Below are 21,485 nucleotides of genomic sequence, written 5' to 3'. Positions count from 1 at the left end.
AAATTTCACCGGGCCTGACTTTCCCAATACAAAAGTTCACCGGGCATGACTTTCCCAATACAAAAGTTCACCGGAGATGACTTTCCCAATACAAAAGTTCACCGGGCATGACTTTCCCAATACAAAAGTTCACCGGGCATGACTTTCCCAATACAAAAGTTCACCGGGCATGACTTTCCCAATACAAAAGTTCACCGGAGATGACTTTCCCAATACAAAAGTTCACCGGGCATGACTTTCCCAATACAAAAGTTCACCGGGCATGACTTTCCCAATACAAAAGTTCACCGGACATGACTTTTCCCATATAAAAGTTCACCGAAGATGACTTTCCCAATACAAAAGTTCACCGGACATGACTTTCCCAATACAAAAGTTCAACGGGCATGACTTTCCCAATACAAAAGTTCACCGGGCATGACTTTCCTAATACAAAAGTTCACCGGGCATGACTTTCCCAATACAAAAGTTCGCCGGGCATGACTTTCCCAATACAAAAGTTCACCGGGCATGACTTTCCCAATACAAAAGTTCACCGGGCATGACTTTCCCAATACAAAAGTTCACCGGGCATGACTTTCCCAATACAAAAGTTCACCGGGCATGACTTTCCCAATACAAAAGTTCACCGGGCATGACTTTCCCAATACAAAAGTTCACCGGGCATGACTTTCCCAATACAAAAGTTCACCGGGCATGACTTTCCCAATACAAAAGTTCACCGGGCATTACTTTCCCAATACAAAAGTTCACCGGGCATGACTTTCCCAATACAAAAGTTCACCGGAGATGACTTTCCCAATACAAAAGTTCACCGGGCATGACTTTCCCAATACAAAAGTTCACCGGGCATGACTTTCCCAATACAAAAGTTCACCGGAGATGACTTTTCAATACCAAAGGTCACCGTGCATGACTTTCCCAATACAAAAGTTCACCGTGCATGACTTTCCCAATACAAAAGTTCACCGGGCATGACTTTCCCAATACAAAAGTTCACCGGGCCTGACTTTCCCAATACAAAAGTTCACCGGGCATGACTTTCCCAATACAAAAGTTCACCGGGCATGACTTTCCCAATACAAAAGTTCACCGGGAATGACTTTCCCTATACAAAAGTTCACCGGGCATGACCTTCCCAATACAAAAGTTCACCGGAGATGACTTTCCCAATACAAAAGTTCACCGAGCATGACTTTCCCAATACAAAAGTTCACAGGAGATGACTTTCCCAATACAAAAGTTCACCGGGCATGACTTTCCCAATACAAAAGTACACCGGGCCTGACTTTCCCAATACAAAAGTTCACCGGGCATGACTTTCCCAATACAAAAGTTTACCGGGCATGACTTTCCCAATACAAAAGTTCACCGGAGATGACTTTCCCAATACAAAAGTTCACCGGAGATGACTTTCCCAATACAAAAGTTTACCGGGCATGACTTTCCCAAAACAAAAGTTCACCGGGCATGACTTTCCCAATACAAAAGTTCACCGGGCATGACTTTCCCAATACAAAAGTTCACCGGAGATGACTTTCCCAATACAAAAGTTCACCGGGCATGACTTTCCCAATACAAAAGTTCACCGGGCATGACTTTCCCAATACAAAAGTTCACCGGGCATGACTTTCCCAATACAAAAGTACACCGGGCATGACTTTCCCAATACAAAAGTTCACCGGAGATGACTTTCCTAATACAAAAGTTCACCGGGCATGACTTTCCCAATACAAAAGTTCACCGGGCCTGACTTTCCCAATACAAAAGTTCACCGGGAATGACTTTCCCAATACAAAAGTTCACCGGGCATGACTTTCCCAATACAAAAGTTCACCGGGCCTGACTTTCCCAATACAAAAGTTCAGCGGGCATGACTTCCCCAATACAAAAGTTCACCGGGCATGACTTTCCCAATACAAAAGCTCACCGGGCATGACTTTCCCAATACAAAAGTTCAACGGGCATGACTTTCCCAATACAAAAGTTCACCGGGCATGACTTTCCCAATACAAAAGTTCACCGGAGATGGCTTTCCCAATACAAAAGTTGACCGGGCATGACTTTCCCAATACAAAAGTTCACCGGGCATGACTTTCCCAATACAAAAGTTCACCGGAGATGACTTTCCCAATACAAAAGTTCACCGGGCATGACTTTCCCAATACAAAAGTTCACCGGGCCTGACTTTTCCCATATAAAAGTTCACCGGAGATGACTTTCCCAATACAAAAGTTCACCGGGCGTGGCTTTCCCAATGCAAAAGTTCACCGGGCATGATTTTCCCAATACATAAGTTCACCGGGCATGACTTTCCTAATACAAAAGTTCACCGGGCATGACTTTCCCAATACAAAAGTTCACCGGGCATGACTTTCCCAATACAAAAGTTCACCGGAGATGACTTTCCCAATACAAAAGTTCACCGGGCATGACTTTCCCAATACAAAAGTTCACCGGGCATGACTTTCCCAATACAAAAGTTCACCGGGCATGACTTTCCCAATACAAAAGTTCACCGGAGATGACTTTCCCAATACAAAAGTTCACCGGGCATGACTTTCCCAATACAAAAGTTCACCGGGCATGACTTTCCCAATACAAAAGTTCACCGGAGATGACTTTCCCAATACAAAAGTTCACCGGGCATGACTTTCCCAATACAAAAGTTCACCGAGCATGACTTTCCCAATACAAAAGTTCACCGGGCATGACTTTCCCAATACAAAAGTTCTCCGGGCCTGACTTTCCCAATACAAAAGTTCACCGGGCATGACTTTCCCAATACAAAAGTTCACCGGGCATGACTTTCCCAATACAAAAGTTCACCGGGAATGACTTTCCCTATACAAAAGTTCACCGGGCATGACCTTCCCAATACAAAAGTTCACCGGAGATGACTTTCCCAATACAAAAGTTCACCGGGCATGACTTTCCCAATACAAAAGTTCACCGGAGATTACTTTCCCAATACAAAAGTTCACCGGGCATGACTTTCCCAATACAAAAGTTCACCGGGCCTGACTTTCCCAATACAAAAGTTCACCGGGTATGACTTTCCCAATACAAAAGTTCACCGGGCATGACTTTCCCAATACAAAAGTTCACCGGAGATGACTTTCCCAATACAAAAGTTCACCGGAGATGACTTTCCCAATACAAAAGTTCACCGGGCATGACTTTCCCAATACAAAAGTTCACCGGGCATGACTTTCCCAATACAAAAGTTCACCGGGCATGACTTTCCCAATACAAAAGTTCACCGGAGATGACTTTCCCAATACAAAAGTTCACCGGGCATGACTTTCCCAATACAAAAGTTCACCGGGCATGACTTTCCCAATACAAAAGTTCACAGGGCATGACTTTCCCAATACAAAAGTTCACCGGGCATGACTTTCCCAATACAAAAGTTCACCGGAGATGACTTTCCCAATACAAAAGTTCACCGGGCATGACTTTCCCAATACAAAAGTTCACCGGAGATGACTTTTCCCATACAAAAGTTCACCGGAGATGACTTTCCCAATACAAAAGTTCACCGGGCATGACTTTTCCCATACAAAAGTTCACCGGAGATGACTTTTCCCATACAAAAGTTCACCGGAGATGACTTTCCCAATACAAAAGTTCACCGGAGATGACTTTTCCCATACAAAAGTTCACCGGAGATGACTTTCCCAATACAAAAGTTCACCGGAGATGACTTTCCCAATACAAAAGTTCACCGGGCATGACTTTTCCAATACAAAAGTTCACCGGAGATGACTTTCCCAATACAAAAGTTCACCGGGCATGACTTTCCCAATACAAAAGTTCACCGGGCATGACTTTCCCAATACAAAAGTTCACCGGAGATGACTTTCCCAATACAAAAGTTCACCGGGCATGACTTTCCCAATACAAAAGTTCACCGGAGATGACTTTTCCCATACAAATTTCACCGGGCCTGACTTTCCCAATACAAAAGTTCACCGGGCATGACTTTCCCAATACAAAAGTTCACCGGGCATGACTTTCCCAATACAAAAGTTCACCGGAGATGACTTTCCCAATACAAAAGTTCACCGGGCATGACTTTCCCAATACAAAAGTTCACCGGAGATGACTTTCCCAATACAAAAGTTCACCGGGCATGACTTTCCCAATACAAAAGTTCACCGGGCATGACTTTCCCAATACAAAAGTTCACCGGGCATGACTTTCCCAATACAAAAGTTCACCGGGCATGACTTTCCCAATATAAAAGTTCACCGGGCATGACTTTCCCAATACAAAAGTTCACCGGGCATGACTTTCCCAATACAAAAGTTCACCGGAGACGACTTTCCCAATACAAAAGTTCACCGGGCATGACTTTCCCAACACAAAAGTTCACCGGGCATGACTTTCCCAATACAAAAGTTCACCGGAGATGACTTTCCCAATACAAAAGTTCACCGTGCATGACTTTCCCAATACAAAAGTTCACCGGGCATGACTTTCCCAATACAAAAGTTCACCGGAGATGACTTTCCCAATACAAAAGTTCACCGGGCATGACTTTCCCAATACAAAAGTTCACCGGGCATGACTTTCCCAATACAAAAGTTCACCGGAGATGACTTTCCCAATACAAAAGTTCACAGGGCATGACTTTTCCAATACAAAAGTTCACCGGGCATGACTTTCCCAATACAAAAGTTCACCGGAGATGACTTTCCCAATACAAAAGTTCACCGGGCATGACTTTCCCAATACAAAAGTTCAACGGGCCTGACTTTCCCAATACAAAAGTTCACCGGGCATGACTTTCCCAATACAAAAGTTCACCGGGCATGACTTTCCCAATACAAAAGTTCACCGGGCCAGACTTTCCCAATACAAAAGTTCAGCGGGCATGACTTTCCCAATACAAAAGTTCACCGGGCATGACTTTCCCAATACAAAAGCTCACCGGGCATGACTTTCCCAATACAAAAGTTCACCGGGCATGACTTTCCCAATACAAAAGTTCACCGGGCATGACTTTCCCAATACAAAAGTTCACCGGAGATGACTTTCCCAATACAAAAGTTCACCGGGCATGACTTTCCCAATACAAAAGTTCACCGGGCATGACTTTCCCAATACAAAAGTTCACCGGAGATGACTTTCCCAATACAAAAGTTCACCGGGCATGACTTTCCCAATACAAAAGTTCACCGGAGATGACTTTTCCCATACAAATTTCACCGGCCTGACTTTCCCAATACAAAAGTTCACCGGGCATGACTTTCCCAATACAAAAGTTCACCGGGCATGACTTTCCCAATACAAAAGTTCACCGGAGATGACTTTCCCAATACAAAAGTTCACCGGGCATGACTTTCCCAATACAAAAGTTCACCGGAGATGACTTCCCAATACAAAAGTTCACCGGGCGTGTCTTTCCCAATACAAAAGTTCACCGGGCATGACTTTCCCAATACAAATGTTCACCGGGCATGACTTTTCCCATATAAAAGTTCACCGGAGATGACTTTCCCAATACAAAAGTTCACCGGGCATGACTTTCCCAATACAAAAGTTCACCGGGCATGACTTTCCCAATACAAAAGTTCACCGGGCATGACTTTCCTAATACAAAAGTTCACCGGGCATGACTTTCCCAATACAAAAGTTCACCGGGCATGACTTTCCCAATACAAAAGTTCACCGGAGATGACTTTCCCAATACAAAAGTTCACCGGGCATGACTTTCCCAATACAAAAGTTCACCGGTATGACTTCCCAATACAAAAGTTCACCGGGCATGACTTTCCCAATACAAAAGTTCACCGGGCATGACTTTCCCAATACAAAGTTCACCGGGCATGACTTTCCCAATACAAAAGTTCACCGGGCATGACTTTCCCAATATAAAAGTTCACCGGGCATGACTTTCCCAATACAAAAGTTCACCGGGCATGACCTTCCCAATACAAAAGTTCACCGGAGATGACTTTTCCAATACAAAAGTTCACCGGGCATGACTTTCCCAATACAAAAGTTCACCGGGCATGACTTTCCCAATACAAAAGTTCACCGGAGATGACTTTCCCAATACAAAAGTTCACCGGGCATGACTTTCCCAATACAAAAGTTCACCGTGCATGACTTTCCCAATACAAAAGTTCACCGGGCATGACTTTCCCAATACAAAAGTTCACCGGAGATGACTTTCCCAATACAAAAGTTCACCGGGCATGACTTTCCCAATACAAAAGTTCACCGGGCATGACTTTCCCAATACAAAAGTTCACCGGAGATGACTTTCCCAATACAAAAGTTCACCGGGCATGACTTTCCCAATACAAAAGTTCACCGGAGATGACTTTTCCCATACAAATTTCACCGGGCCTGATTTTCCCAATACAAAAGTTCACCGGACATGACTTTCCCAATACAAAAGTTCACCGGGCATGACTTTCCCAATACAAAAGTTCACCGGAGATGACTTTCCCAATACAAAAGTTCACCGGGCATGACCTTCCCAATACAAAAGCTCACCGGGCATGACTTTCCCAATACAAAAGTTCACCGGAGATGACTTTCCCAATACAAAAGTTCACCGGGCATGACTTTCCCAATACAAAAGTTCACCGGGCATGACTTTCCCCATACAAAAGTTCACCGGGCATGACTTTCCCAATACAAAAGTTCACCGGGCATGACTTTCCCCATACAAAAGTTCACTGGAGATGACTTTCCCAATACAAAAGTTCACCGGGCATGACTTTCCCAATACAAAAGTTCACCGGGCATGACTTTCCCAATACAAAAGTTCACCGGGCATGACTTTCCCAATACAAAAGTTCACCGGAGATGACTTTCCCAATACAAAAGTTCAACGGGCATGACTTTTCCCATACAAGTTTCACCGGAGATGACTTTCCCAATACAAAAGTTCACCGGGCATGACTTTCCCAATACAAAAGTTCACCGGAGATGACTTTCCCAATACAAAAGTTCACCGGGCATGACTTTCCCAATACAAAAGTTCACCGGGCATGACTTTCCCAATACAAAAGTTCATCGGAGATGACTTCCCCAATACAAAAGTTCACCGGGCATGACTTTCCCAATACAAAAGTTCACCGGGCATAACTTTCCCAATACAAAAGTTCACCGGAGATGACTTTCCCAATACAAAAGTTCACCGGGCATGACTTTCCCAATACAAAAGTTCGCCGGAGATGACTTTCCCAATACAAAAGTTCACCGGAGATGACTTTCCCAATACAAAAGTTCACCGGGCATGATTTTCCCAATACAAAAGTTCACCGGGCATGACTTTCCCAATACAAAAGTTCACCGGAGATGACTTTCCCAATACAAAAGTTCACCGGGCATGACTTTCCCAATACAAAAGTTCACCGGGCATGACTTTCCCAATACAAAAGTTCACAGGGCATGACTTTCCCAATACAAAAGTTCACCGGGCATGACTTTCCCAATACAAAAGTTCACCGGAGATGACTTTCCCAATACAAAAGTTCACCGGGCATGACTTTCCCAATACAAAAGTTCAACGGGCCTGACTTTTCCAATACAAAAGTTCACCGGGCATGACTTTCCCAATACAAAAGTTCACCGGGCATGACTTTCCCAATACAAAAGTTCACCGGGCATGACTTTCCCAATACAAAAGTTCACCGGGCATGACTTTCCCAATACAAAAGTTCACCGGGCCTGACTTTTCCAATACAAAAGTTCAGCGGGCATGACTTTCCCAATACAAAAGTTCACCGGGCATGACTTTCCCAATACAAAAGCTCACCGGGCATGACTTTCCCAATACAAAAGTTCACCGGGCATGACTTTCCCAATACAAAAGTTCACCGGGCATGACTTTCCCAATACAAAAGTTCACCGGAGATGACTTTCCCAATACAATAGTTCACCGGGCATGACTTTCCCAATACAAAAGTTCACCGGGCATGACTTTCCCAATACAAAAGTTCACCGGAGATGACTTTCCCAATACAAAAGTTCACCGGGCATGACTTTCCCAATACAAAAGTTCACCGGAGATGACTTTTCCCATACAAATTTCACCGGGCCTGACTTTCCCAATACAAAAGTTCACCGGGCATGACTTTCCCAATACAAAAGTTCACCGGGCATGACTTTCCCAATACAAAAGTTCACCGGAGATGACTTTCCCAATACAAAAGTTCACCGGGCATGACTTTCCCAATACAAAAGTTCACCGGAGATGACTTTCCCAATACAAAAGTTCACCGGGCATGACTTTCCCAATACAAAAGTTCACCGGGCATGACTTTCCCAATACAAAAGTTCACCGGGCATGACTTTCCCAATACAAAAGTTCACCGGGCATGACTTTCCCAATATAAAAGTTCACCGGGCATGACTTTCCCAATACAAAAGTTCACCGGGCATGACTTTCCCAATACAAAAGTTCACCGGAGACGACTTTCCCAATACAAAAGTTCACCGGGCATGACTTTCCCAACACAAAAGTTCACCGGGCATGTCTTTCCCAATACAAAAGTTCACCGGAGATGACTTTCCCAATACAAAAGTTCACCGGGCATGACCTTCCCAATACAAAAGTTCACCGTGCATGACTTTCCCAATACAAAAGTTCACCGGGCATGACTTTCCCAATACAAAAGTTCACCGGAGATGACTATCCCAATACAAAAGTTCACCGGGCATGACTTTCCCAATACAAAAGTTCACCGGGCATGACTTTCCCAATACAAAAGTTCACCGGAGATGACTTTCCCAATACAAAAGTTCACAGGGCATGACTTTTCCAATACAAAAGTTCACCGGGCATGACTTTCCCAATACAAAAGTTCACCGGAGATGACTTTCCCAATACAAAAGTTCACCGGGCATGACTTTCCCAATACAAAAGTTCAACGGGCCTGACTTTCCCAATACAAAAGTTCACCGGGCATGACTTTCCCAATACAAAAGTTCACCGGGCATGACTTTCCCAATACAAAAGTTCACCGGGCCAGACTTTCCCAATACAAAAGTTCAGCGGGCATGACTTTCCCAATACAAAAGTTCACCGGGCATGACTTTCCCAATACAAAAGCTCACCGGGCATGACTTTCCCAATACAAAAGTTCACCGGGCATGACTTTCCCAATACAAAAGTTCACCGGGCATGACTTTCCCAATACAAAAGTTCACCGGAGATGACTTTCCCAATACAAAAGTTCACCGGGCATGACTTTCCCAATACAAAAGTTCACCGGGCATGACTTTCCCAATACAAAAGTTCACCGGAGATGACTTTCCCAATACAAAAGTTCACCGGGCATGACTTTCCCAATACAAAAGTTCACCGGAGATGACTTTTCCCATACAAATTTCACCGGCCTGACTTTCCCAATACAAACGTTCACCGGGCATGACTTTCCCAATACAAAAGTTCACAGGGCATGACTTTCCCAATACAAAAGTTCATCGGAGATGACTTTCCCAATACAAAAGTTCACCGGGCATGACTTTCCCAATACAAAAGTTCACCGGAGATGACTTTCCCAATACAAAAGTTCACCGGGCGTGACTTTCCCAATACAAAAGTTCACCGGGCATGACTTTCCCAATACAAAAGTTCACCGGGCATGACTTTTCCCATATAAAAGTTCACCGGAGATGACTTTCCCAATACAAAAGTTCACCGGGCATGACTTTCCCAATACAAAAGTTCACCGGGCATGACTTTCCCAATACAAAAGTTCACCGGGCATGACTTTCCTAATACAAAAGTTCACCGGGCATGACTTTCCCAATACAAAAGTTCACCGGGCATGACTTTCCCAATACAAAAGTTCACCGGAGATGACTTTCCCAATACAAAAGTTCACCGGGCATGACTTTCCCAATACAAAAGTTCACCGGGCATGACTTCCCAATACAAAAGTTCACCGGGCATGACTTTCCCAATACAAAGTTCACCGGGCATGACTTTCCCAATACAAAGTTCACCGGGCATGACTTTCCCAATACAAAAGTTCACCGGGCATGACTTTCCCAATATAAAAGTTCACCGGGCATGACTTTCCCAATACAAAAGTTCACCGGGCATGACTTTCCCAATACAAAAGTTCACCGGAGATGACTTTTCCAATACAAAAGTTCACCGGGCATGACTTTCCCAATACAAAAGTTCACCGGGCATGACTTTCCCAATACAAAAGTTCACCGGAGATGACTTTCCCAATACAAAAGTTCACCGGGCATGACTTTCCCAATACAAAAGTTCACCGTGCATGACTTTCCCAATACAAAAGTTCACCGGGCATGACTTTCCCAATACAAAAGTTCACCGGAGATGACTTTCCCAATACAAAAGTTCACCGGGCATGACTTTCCCAATACAAAAGTTCACCGGGCATGACTTTCCCAATACAAAAGTTCACCGGAGATGACTTTCCCAATACAAAAGTTCACCGGGCATGACTTTCCCAATACAAAAGTTCACCGGAGATGACTTTTCCCATACAAATTTCACCGGGCCTGATTTTCCCAATACAAAAGTTCACCGGACATGACTTTCCCAATACAAAAGTTCACCGGGCATGACTTTCCCAATACAAAAGTTCACCGGAGATGACTTTCCCAATACAAAAGTTCACCGGGCATGACTTTCCCAATACAAAAGTTCACCGGAGATGACTTTCCCAATACAAAAGTTCACCGGGCATGACTTTCCCAATACAAAAGTTCACCGGGCATGACTTTCCCCATACAAAAGTTCACTGGAGATGACTTTCCCAATACAAAAATTCACCGGGCATGACTTTCCCAATACAAAAGTTCACCGGGCATGACTTTCCCAATACAAAAGTTCACCGGAGATGACTTTCCCAATACAAAAGTTCACCGGGCATGACTTTCCCAACACAAAAGTTCACCGGGCATGACTTTCCCAATACAAAAGTTCACCGGAGATGACTTTCCCAATACAAAAGTTCAACGGGCATGACTTTTCCCATACAAGTTTCACCGGAGATGACTTTCCCAATACAAAAGTTCACCGGGCATGACTTTCCCAATACAAAAGTTCACCGGAGATGACTTTCCCAATACAAAAGTTCACCGGGCATGACTTTCCCAATACAAAAGTTCACCGGGCATGACTTTCCCAATACAAAAGTTCATCGGAGATGACTTCCCCAATACAAAAGTTCACCGGGCATGACTTTCCCAATACAAAAGTTCACCGGGCATAACTTTCCCAATACAAAAGTTCACCGGAGATGACTTTCCCAATACAAAAGTTCACCGGGCATGACTTTCCCAATACAAAAGTTCACCGGAGATGACTTTCCCAATACAAAAGTTCACCGGAGATGACTTTCCCAATACAAAAGTTCACCGGGCATGATTTTCCCAATACAAAAGTTCACCGGGCATGACTTTCCCAATACAAAAGTTCACCGGAGATGACTTTCCCAATACAAAAGTCCACCGGGCATGACTTTCCCAATACAAAAGTTCACCGGAGATGACTTTTCCCATGCAAATTTCACCGGGCCTGATTTTCCCAATACAAAAGTTCACCGGGCATGACTTTCCCAATACAAAAGTTCACCGGAGATGACTTTTCCCATGCAAATTTCACCGGGCCTGATTTTCCCAATACAAAAGTTCACCGGGCATGACTTTCCCAATACAAAATTTCACCGGGCATGACTTTCCCAATACAAAAGTTCACCGGGCCTGACCTTCCCAATACAAAAGTTCACCGGGCATGACTTTCCCAATACAAAAGTTCACCGGGCATGACTTTCCCAATACAAAAGTTCACCGGAGATGACTTTCCCAATACAAAAGTTCACCGGAGATGACTTTCCCAATACAAAAGTTCACCGGGCATGACTTTCCCAATACAAAAGTTTACCGGGCATGACTTTCCCAATACAAAAGTTCACCGGGCATGACTTTCCCAATACAAAAGTTCACCGGGCATGACTTTCCCAATACAAAAGTTCACCGGGCATGACTTTCCCAATACAAAAGTTCACCGGAGATGACTTTCCCAATACAAAAGTTCACCGGAGATGACTTTCCCAATACAAAAGTTCACCGGGCATGACTTTCCCAATACAAAAGTTCACCGGGCATGACTTTCCCAATACAAAAGTTCACCGGGCATGACTTTCCCAATACAAAAGTTCACCGGGCATGACTTTCCCAATACAAAAGTTCACCGGGCATGACTTTCCCAATACAAAAGTTCACCGGGCCTGACTTTCCCAATACAAAAGTTCAGCGGGCATGACTTTCCCAATACAAAAGTTCACCGGGCATGACTTTCCCAATACAAAAGTTCACCGGGCATGACTTTCCCAATACAAAAGTTCACCGGGCATGACTTTCCCAATACAAAAGTTCACCGGGCATGACTTTCCCAATACAAAAGTTCACCGGGCATGACTTTCCCAATACAAAAGTTCACCGGGCATGACTTTCCCAATACAAAAGTTCACCGGGCATGACTTTCCCAATACAAAAGTTCACCGGAGATGACTTTCCCAATACAAAAGTTCACCGGGCATGACTTTCCCAATACAAAAGTTCACCGGAGATGACTTTCCCAATACAAAAGTTCACCGGGCATGACTTTCCCAATACAAAAGTTCACCGGGTCTGATTTTCCCAATACAAAAGTTCACCGGGCATGACTTTCCCAATACAAAAGTTCACCGGGCATGACTTTCCCAATACAAAAGTTCACCGGGCCTGACTTTCCCAATACAAAAGTTCAGCGGGCATGACTTTCCCAATACAAAAGTTCACCGGGCATGACTTTCCCAATACAAAAGTTCACCGGGCATGACTTTCCCAATACAAAAGTTCACCGGGCATGACTTTCCCAATACAAAAGTTCACCGGGCATGACTTTCCCAATACAAAAGTTCACCGGGCATGACTTTCCCAATACAAAAGTTCACCGGGCATGGCTTTCCCAATACAAAAGTTCACCGGAGATGAGTTTCCCAATACAAAAGTTCACCGGACATGACTTTCCCAATTCAAAAGTTCACCGGGCATGACTTTCCCTATACAAAAGTTCACCGGAGATGACTTTCCCAATACAAAAGTTCACCGGGCATGACTTTCCCAATACAAAAGTTCACCGTGCATGACTTTCCCAATACAAAAGTTCACCCGGCATGACTTTCCCAATACAAAAGTTCACCGGTCATGACTTTCCCAATACAAAAGTTCACCGGAGATGACTTTCCCAATACAAAAGTTCACCGGAGATGACTTTCCCAATACAAAAGTTCACCGGGCATGACTTTCCCAATACAAATGTTCATCGGGCCTGACTTTCCCAATACAAAAGTTCAGCGGGCATGACTTTCCCAATACAAAATTTCACCGGGCATGACTTTCCCAATACAAAAGTTCATCGGGCCTTACTTTCCCAATACAAAAGTTCAGCGGGCATGACTTTCCCAATACAAAAGTTTACCGGGCATGACTTTCCCAATACAAAAGTTCACCGGGCATGACTTTCCCAATACAAAAGTTCACCGGGCATGACTTTCCCAATACAAAAGTTCACCGGGCATGACTTTCCCAATACAAAAGTTCACCGGGCATGACTTTCCCAATACAAAAGTTCACCGGGCATGACTTTCCCAATACAAAAGTTCACCGGAGATGAATTTCCCAATACAAAAGTTCACCGGGCATGACTTTCCCAATACAAAAGTTCACCGGGCATGACTTTCCCAATACAAAAGTTCACCGGAGATGACTTTCCCAATACAAAAGTTCACCGGGCATGACTTTCCCAATACAAAAGTTCACCGTGCATGACTTTCCCAATACAAAAGTTCACCGGGCATGACTTTCCCAATACAAAAGTTCACCGGGCATGACTTTCCCAATACAAAAGTTCACCGGGCATGACTTTCCCAATACAAAAGTTCACCGGGAATGACTTTCCCTATACAAAAGTTCACCGGGCATGACCTTCCCAATACAAAAGTTCACCGGAGATGACTTTCCCAATACAAAAGTTCACCGGGCATGACTTTCCCAATACAAAAGTTCACCGGAGATGACTTTCCCAATACAAAAGTTCACCGGGCATGACTTTCCCAATACAAAAGTTCACCGGACCTGACTTTCCCAATACAAAAGTTCACCGGGCATGACTTTCCCAATACAAAAGTTCACAGGGCATGACTTTCCCAATACAAAAGTTCACCGGAGATGACTTTCCCAATACAAAAGTTACCGGAGATGACTTTCCCAATACAAAAGTTCACCTGGCATGACTTTCCCAATACAAAAGTTCACCGGGCATGACTTTCCCAATACAAAAGTTCACCGGGCATGACTTTCCCAATACAAAAGTTCACCGGAGATGACTTTCCCAATACAAAAGTTCACCGGAGATGACTTTCCCAATACAAAAGTTCACCGGGCATGACTTTCCCAATACAAAAGTTCATCGGGCCTGACTTTCCCAATACAAAAGTTCAGCGGGCATGACTTTCCCAATACAAAAGTTCACCGGGCATGACTTTCCCAATACAAAAGTTCATCGGGTCTGACTTTCCCAATACAAAAGTTCAGCGGGCATGACTTTCCCAATACAAAAGTTTACCGGGCATGACTTTCCCAATACAAAAGTTCACCGGGCATGACTTTCCCAATACAAAAGTTCACCGGGCATGACTTTCCCAATACAAAAGTTCACCGGGCATGACTTTCCCAATACAAAAGATCACTTTCCCAATACAAAAGTTCACCGGGCATGACTTTCCCAATACAAAAGTTCACCGGAGATGAATTTCCCAATACAAAAGTTCACCGGGCATGACTTTCCCAATACAAAAGTTCACCGGGCATGACTTTCCCAATACAAAAGTTCACCGGAGATGACTTTCCCAATACAAAAGTTCACCGGGCATGACTTTCCCAATACAAAAGTTCACCGTGCATGACTTTCCCAATACAAAAGTTCACCGGGCATGACTTTCCCAATACAAAAGTTCACCGGGCCTGACTTTCCCAATACAAAAGTTCACCGGGCATGACTTTCCCAATACAAAAGTTCACCGGGCATGACTTTCCCAATACAAAAGTTCACCGGGAATGACTTTCCCTATACAAAAGTTCACCGGGCATGACCTTCCCAATACAAAAGTTCACCGGAGATGACTTTCCCAATACAAAAGTTCACCGGGCATGACTTTCCCAATACAAAAGTTCACCGGAGATGACTTTCCCAATACAAAAGTTCACCGGGCATGACTTTCCCAATACAAAAGTTCACCGGACCTGACTTTCCCAATACAAAAGTTCACCGGGCATGACTTTCCCAATACAAAAGTTCACCGGAGATGACTTTCCCAATACAAAAGTTCACCGGAGATGACTTTCCCAATACAAAAGTTCACCTGGCATGACTTTCCCAATACAAAAGTTCACCGGGCATGACTTTCCCAATACAAAAGTTCACCGGGCATGACTTTCCCAATACAAAAGTTCACCGGAGATGACTTTCCCAATACAAAAGTTCACCGGGCATGACTTTCCCAATACAAAAGTTCACCGGAGATGACTTTCCCAATACAAAAGTTCACCGGGCATGACTTTCCCAATACATAAGTTCACCGGGCCTGACTTTCCCAATACAAAAGTTCACCGGGCATGACTTTCCCAATACAAAAGTTCACCGGAGATGATTTTCCCAATACAAAAGTTCACCGGAGATGACTTTCCCAATACAAAAGTTCACCGGGCATGACTTTCCCAATACAAAAGTTCACCGGGCATGACTTTCCCAATACAAAAGTTCAGCGGGCATGACTTTCCCAATACAAAAGTTCACCGGAGATTTTCCCAATACAAAAGTTCACCGGAGATGACTTTCCCAATACAAAAGTTCACCGGGCATGCCTTTCCCAATACAAAAGTTCACTGGGCATGACTTTCCCCATACAAAAGTTCACTGGAGATGACTTTCCCAATACAAAAGTTCACCGGGCATGACTTTCCCAATACAAAAGTTCACCGGGCATGACTTTCCCAATACAAAAGTTCACCGGGCATGACTTTCCCAATACAAAAGTTCACCGGGCATGACTTTCCCAATCCAAAAGTTCACCGGGCATGACTTTCCCAATACAAAAGTTCACCGGGCCTGACTTTCCCAATACAATAGTTCACCGGGCATGACTTTCCCAATACAAAAGTTCACCGGGCATGACTTTCTCAATACAAAAGTTCACCGGGCCTGACTTTCCCAATACAAAAGATCACCGGGAATGACTTTCCCTATACAAAAGTTCACCGGGCATGACCTTCCCAATACAAAAGTTCACCGGAGATGACTTTCCCAATACAAAAGTTCACCGGGCATGACTTTCTCAATACAAAAGTTCACCGGAGATGACTTTCCCAATACAAAAGTTCACCGGGTATGACTTTCCCAATACAAAAGTTCACCGGGAATGACTTTCCCTATACAAAAGTTCACCGGGCATGACTTTCCCAATACAAAAGTTCACCGGGCATGACTTTCCCAATACAAAAGTTCACCGGGCATGACTTTCCCAATACAAAAGTTCACCGGGCATGACTTTCCCAATACAAAAGTTCACCGGAGATTACTTTCCCAATACAAAAGTTCACCGGGCATGACTTTCCCAATACAAAAGTTCACCGGACCTGACTTTCCCAATACAAAAGTTCACCGGGCATGACTTTCCCAATACAAAAGTTCACCGGGCATGACTTTCCCAATACAAAAGTTCACCGGAGATGACTTTCCCAATACAAAAGTTCACCGGAGATGACTTTCCCAATACAAAAGTTCACCGGGCATGACTTTCCCAATACAAAAGTTCACCGGGCATGACTTTCCCAATACAAAAGTTTACCGGGCATGACTTTCCCAATACAAAAGTTCACCGGAGATGACTTTCCCAATACAAAAGTTCACCGGGCATGACTTTCCCAATACAAAAGTTCACCGGGCATGACTTTCCCAATACAAAAGTTCACCGGGCATGACTTTCCCAATACAAAAGTTCACCGGGCATGACTTTCCCAATACAAAAGTTCACCGGAGATGACTTTCCCAATACAAAAGTTCACCGGGCATGACTTTCCCAATACAAAAGTTCACCGGGCCTGACTTTCCCAATACAAAAGTTCACCAGGCATGACTTTCCCAATACAAAAGTTCACCGGGCATGACTTTCCCAATACAAAAGTTCACCGGGCCTGACTTTCCCAATACGAAAGTTCAGCGGGCATGACTTTCCCAATACAAAAGTTCACCGGAGATGACTTTCCCAATACAAAAGTTCACCGGAGATGACTTTCCCAATACAAAAGTTCACCGGGCATGACTTTCCCAATACAAAAGTTCAACGGGCATGACTTTCCCAATACAAAAGTTCACCGGAGATGACTTTCCCAATACAAAAGTTCACCGGGCATGATTTTCCCAATACAAAAGTTCACCGGGCATGACTTTCCCAATACAAAAGTTCACCGGGCATGACTTTCCCCATACAAAAGTTCACCGGAGATGACTTTCCCAATACAAAAGTTCACCGGGCATGACTTTCCCAATACAAAAGTTCACCGGGCATGACTTTCCCAATACAAAAGTTCACCGGGAATGACTTTCCCTATACAAAAGTTCACCGGGCATGACCTTCCCAATACAAAAGTTCACCGGAGATGACTTTCCCAATACAAAAGTTCACCGGGCATGACTTTCCCAATACAAAAGTTCACCGGAGATGACTTTCCCAATACAAAAGTTCACCGGGCATGACTTTCCCAATACAAAAGTTCACCGGACCTGACTTTCCCAATACAAAAGTTCACCGGGCATGACTTTCCCAATACAAAAGTTCACAGGGCATGACTTTCCCAATACAAAAGTTCACCGGAGATGACTTTCCCAATACAAAAGTTACCGGAGATGACTTTCCCAATACAAAAGTTCACCTGGCATGACTTTCCCAATACAAAAGTTCACCGGGCATGACTTTCCCAATACAAAAGTTCACCGGGCATGACTTTCCCAATACAAAAGTTCACCGGAGATGACTTTCCCAATACAAAAGTTCACCGGAGATGACTTTCCCAATACAAAAGTTCACCGGGCATGACTTTCCCAATACAAAAGTTCATCGGGCCTGACTTTCCCAATACAAAAGTTCAGCGGGCATGACTTTCCCAATACAAAAGTTCACCGGGCATGACTTTCCCAATACAAAAGTTCATCGGGTCTGACTTTCCCAATACAAAAGTTCAGCGGGCATGACTTTCCCAATACAAAAGTTTACCGGGCATGACTTTCCCAATACAAAAGTTCACCGGGCATGACTTTCCCAATACAAAAGTTCACCGGGCATGACTTTCCCAATACAAAAGTTCACCGGGCATGACTTTCCCAATACAAAAGTTCACTTTCCCAATACAAAAGTTCACCGGGCATGACTTTCCCAATACAAAAGTTCACCGGAGATGAATTTCCCAATACAAAAGTTCACCGGGCATGACTTTCCCAATACAAAAGTTCACCGGGCATGACTTTCCCAATACAAAAGTTCACCGGAGATGACTTTCCCAATACAAAAGTTCACCGGGCATGACTTTCCCAATACAAAAGTTCACCGTGCATGACTTTCCCAATACAAAAGTTCACCGGGCATGACTTTCCCAATACAAAAGTTCACCGGGCCTGACTTTCCCAATACAAAAGTTCACCGGGCATGACTTTCCCAATACAAAAGTTCACCGGGCATGACTTTCCCAATACAAAAGTTCACCGGGAATGACTTTCCCTATACAAAAGTTCACCGGGCATGACCTTCCCAATACAAAAGTTCACCGGAGATGACTTTCCCAATACAAAAGTTCACCGGGCATGACTTTCCCAATACAAAAGTTCACCGGAGATGACTTTCCCAATACAAAAGTTCACCGGGCATGACTTTCCCAATACAAAAGTTCACCGGACCTGACTTTCCCAATACAAAAGTTCACCGGGCATGACTTTCCCAATACAAAAGTTCACCGGAGATGACTTTCCCAATACAAAAGTTCACCGGAGATGACTTTCCCAATACAAAAGTTCACCTGGCATGACTTTCCCAATACAAAAGTTCACCGGGCATGACTTTCCCAATACAAAAGTTCACCGGGCATGACTTTCCCAATACAAAAGTTCACCGGAGATGACTTTCCCAATACAAAAGTTCACCGGGCATGACTTTCCCAATACAAAAGTTCACCGGAGATGACTTTCCCAATACAAAAGTTCACCGGGCATGACTTTCCCAATACAAAAGTTCACCGGGCCTGACTTTCCCAATACAAAAGTTCACCGGGCATGACTTTCCCAATACAAAAGTTCACCGGAGATGATTTTCCCAATACAAAAGTTCACCGGAGATGACTTTCCCAATACAAAAGTTCACCGGGCATGACTTTCCCAATACAAAAGTTCACCGGGCATGACTTTCCCAATACAAAAGTTCAGCGGGCATGACTTTCCCAATACAAAAGTTCACCGGAGATTTTCCCAATACAAAAGTTCACCGGAGATGACTTTCCCAATACAAAAGTTCACCGGGCATGCCTTTCCCAATACAAAAGTTCACTGGGCATGACTTTCCCCATACAAAAGTTCACTGGAGATGACTTTCCCAATACAAAAGTTCACCGGGCATGACTTTCCCAATACAAAAGTTCACCGGGCATGACTTTCCCAATACAAAAGTTCACCGGGCATGACTTTCCCAATACAAAAGTTCACCGGGCATGACTTTCCCAATCCAAAAGTTCACCGGGCATGACTTTCCCAATACAAAAGTTCACCGGGCCTGACTTTCCCAATACAATAGTTCACCGGGCATGACTTTCCCAATACAAAAGTTCACCGGGCATGACTTTCTCAATACAAAAGTTCACCGGGCCTGACTTTCCCAATACAAAAGATCACCGGGAATGACTTTCCCTATACAAAAGTTCACCGGGCATGACCTTCCCAATACAAAAGTTCACCGGAGATGACTTTCCCAATACAAAAGTTCACCGGGCATGACTTTCTCAATACAAAAGTTCACCGGAGATGACTTTCCCAATACAAAAGTTCACCGGGTATGACTTTCCCAATACAAAAGTTCACCGGGAATGACTTTCCCTATACAAAAGTTCACCGGGCATGACTTTCCCAATACAAAAGTTCACCGGGCATGACTTTCCCAATACAAAAGTTCACCGGGCATGACTTTCCCAATACAAAAGTTCACCGGGCATGACTTTCCCAATACAAAAGTTCACCGGAGATTACTTTCCCAATACAAAAGTTCACCGGGCATGACTTTCCCAATACAAAAGTTCACCGGACCTGACTTTCCCAATACAAAAGTTCACCGGGCATGACTTTCCCAATACAAAAGTTCACCGGGCATGACTTTCCCAATACAAAAGTTCACCGGAGATGACTTTCCCAATACAAAAGTTCACCGGAGATGACTTTCCCAATACAAAAGTTCACCGGGCATGACTTTCCCAATACAAAAGTTCACCGGGCATGACTTTCCCAATACAAAAGTTCACCGGGCATGACTTTCCCAATACAAAAGTTCACCGGAGATGACTTTCCCAATACAAAAGTTCACCGGGCATGACTTTCCCAATACAAAAGTTCACCGGGCATGACTTTCCCAATACAAAAGTTCACCGGGCATGACTTTCCCAATACAAAAGTTCACCGGGCATGACTTTCCCAATACAAAAGTTCACCGGAGATGACTTTCCCAATACAAAAGTTCACCGGGCATGACTTTCCCAATACAAAAGTTCACCGGGCCTGACTTTCCCAATACAAAAGTTCACCAGGCATGACTTTCCCAATACAAAAGTTCACCGGGCATGACTTTCCCAATACAAAAGTTCACCGGGCCTGACTTTCCCAATACGAAAGTTCAGCGGGCATGACTTTCCCAATACAAAAGTTCACCGGAGATGACTTTCCCAATACAAAAGTTCACCGGAGATGACTTTCCCAATACAAAAGTTCACCGGGCATGACTTTCCCAATACAAAAGTTCAACGGGCATGACTTTCCCAATACAAAAGTTCACCGGAGATGACTTTCCCAATACAAAAGTTCACCGGGCATGATTTTCCCAATACAAAAGTTCACCGGGCATGACTTTCCCAATACAAAAGTTCACCGGGCATGACTTTCCCCATACAAAAGTTCACCGGAGATGACTTTCCCAATACAAAAGTTCACCGGGCATGACTTTCCCAATACAAAAGTTCACCGGAGATGACTTTCCCAATACAAAAGTTCACCGGGCATGACTTTCCCAACACAAAAGTTCACCGGGCATGACTTTCCCAATACAAAAGTTCACCGGGCATGACTTTCCCAATACAAAAGTTCACGGGGCATGACTTTCCCAATACAAAAGTTCACCGAACATGAC

This window comes from Musca autumnalis, unplaced genomic scaffold (genome assembly GCF_047663935.1).
Source record: "Musca autumnalis isolate F117 unplaced genomic scaffold, ASM4766393v1 scaffold_61, whole genome shotgun sequence".
NCBI classification, from domain to species: Eukaryota; Metazoa; Arthropoda; class Insecta; order Diptera; family Muscidae; genus Musca; species Musca autumnalis.
The sequence above is the reverse complement of the archived record's forward strand: the minus strand, read 5'-3'. Positions refer to the sequence as shown.